The sequence below is a fragment of the Echinops telfairi genome, unplaced genomic scaffold, assembly GCF_000313985.2.
Source record: "Echinops telfairi isolate 266 unplaced genomic scaffold, ASM31398v2 ScPeMD7_20;HRSCAF=75, whole genome shotgun sequence".
Taxonomy (NCBI): Eukaryota; Metazoa; Chordata; class Mammalia; order Afrosoricida; family Tenrecidae; genus Echinops; species Echinops telfairi.
Window position 1 is genome coordinate 11,010,978 of NW_022103917.1, and position 2,498 is coordinate 11,013,475.

Here is a 2,498-nt window from a genome sequence, read left to right on the forward strand (position 1 = left end):
TCATCTTTATCAGGGGTTTAATGGGATAGTCTTGTTGATTTTATTTGTTGTGATGAGCTGTGCGTTTCTTTAAAAACCAAAAAAAAAAAACAAAACTTCCTTCAGATTCCTTACCCTGTGGACCTACCTATTGGTCTGAGTGACTAAAAAAAAAAAGGAGGAAAAGTAAAACTGCAATGGACTTGGTGTCTTTAGTGACACGCAAGTTCATTTCAAACATATGGGGGAGGGATACATTCCGTTTTAGAGATAGAATGTCCTAGGTAGATGGGACTTCAGGAGAGTAGGTAGCTTGCCATCTCCACTTTTCAGTTAAGGAGGCTGTGGCTCTTGTGAATTCCTTGATCCAGGGTCAGAAGGTTCAGCGTTGCTGAAATCAGAACGTGAAACCAGCTCTTTTGAGTTCTAGTCCTGGCCTCTTTCAATTATTGGGCACTCTATGGAAAGAGAAGACAGTCCCACATAAAACAACATGAGGACAGTACCAGACAAAGAATTGCTAACAAATCATATGCTATTAACCGTAAGTTTAACAGGAATTAGAGAAGGTCTGGAGCCATCCAAAGGAACTTAAATCTTCCGAGTAATGACCTGCAATTTATTTATGGCAGGGGAGACTTGCTATGCTTCTGACATGTTGTAAGGATGAATGAGATGAAGGCATTCCAAGGAAGCACGACTTCCCTCTGGATCTTATCATGTTGCTCTATGAAGATATGTTTCAGCACACCGGCTAGCATCTCTTTCACTTACAACAGAAAACATGATATCAATTAGAGGGCGAAATTTGAGAAAATAAAGTTCGAAGGCTACGGAGTTCAACCTCCACTCTGTAACTTACCCCAAGATCTACTGAGATGCGACATTTCCCATAAATCAGATTTACTCTCTTCTGAGTATTATTTCAATAAAAAGTGAGGCGAAGAAGAATTGTGTTCTTATGGGATTGTTTTCACAGGAGAAATCTCTTAGGTAGAAGTTTATCTTCAAATATGCTACCTATTACTGGAAAATTCCCTTCTATGTTGTAATTTAAATAGGAATTCTCCATAAATAGGAAATGTGGGAATTGATTTTGGGGGGGAGAAAAATCATCCCAGGGTACCATTAGATAACATTTTACACAATAAATGCTGTATAACATTTACTAAGGGACTACCAGGGGCCAAGGTACTCAAACTATCTGTACTGGAAGACCATTTTAATTTACTATTTTCTAAAAAATATTATCAATCTGTCATGGATAAGTACTTTGGAAAAATACAATAAAAATGAATTACTAGAACAACTAAAAAAGAAATCCGAAGTATAAGGCCATTTAAAAAAATTATTAGATGCAACAGCTGGGTCCACTCATCTTGTGCTTACATGTGGCAGCAATATCAAAATGCTATAAAAGTTTCTAAACATGTCATCTCCATTTCTGAATTTAAACTTGTCACAGATCAGGAGCAAAGAGTGCACCAAACACCAGAACTCAACATGGACTGCTCTTTTGAGTAGCACTCTACTGCATGGACTCCAGAGGGGGAAGGTGAAATCTGACTTCTCTAGGTCTCGTTGCTACACAATGTGGCAAGTGGACCCCAAACCAAATTCACTGCCATCGAGTCGATGCCAACTCACAGCAACTCTGTAGGACAGGGTAGAACTGCATAGAAATGCCCCCATGATTTTCTGAGACTGTAACTGTTCACAGGAGTAGAAAACCCTGTCTTCCTCCAGAGGTGTAGCTGGTGTTTTGAACTGCAGAACTTGAGACTCACAGCGCAACTTATAACCACTACGTTACCAGGGCTCCCTAATGGGAAGTGTAAGAGTCACTCCGATAATTAGTACAAGAATCATTGTAGTCTCTAGGTCTGGTTGGCAAGGCTTAGGATGGCTCGTTATATTGCTCTTACCCTTCTTTATCTACAGTTCCCAACCCTACTGGATTCCTAATGGATGGCCTTTATAATAACTGCGGCATGAAGGGTGGATAGGGTTGACTTTTCCTTAAGACAGGAGTGGGGAACGTCCAGCTAGAGGGCCATATAAGGCCCTTGAAATGCTCAATGCCACCTAATGGCACACGCCTCAACAAAGAGAAGTCATTCCTGCCATTACAGTAGCGGTGAGTTCATGAAATGTTTGACCAGTATCGTCCAAAAATGATGTTCCCTACCCTTGCTTAAGAGATACTACTCTTGTAGAATCTAAGATTTGGGACTGCAGATGAGGCTTGGGAAGTAGGATGGGTTGCTGCTATCTGTAAGGGTGACTGTCAATTTTCTACCAAGCGTTGCTGGAATTCAGGGAGTTATGGAGATGAGAAAGGGCCATGTTGGAAGGGAACACGTGTATATGGTCTATAGAACCCACGACTAATCTTACTAAATTTTTTCTTCTGGGCCTTTATGCTTTGGAACATGGGTTCCCCGGTGGCATTGAACAGTTGACTTTTCATGTGTCTTCCTTCCAACACACACACATACACACATATAGTTGTGTTATAT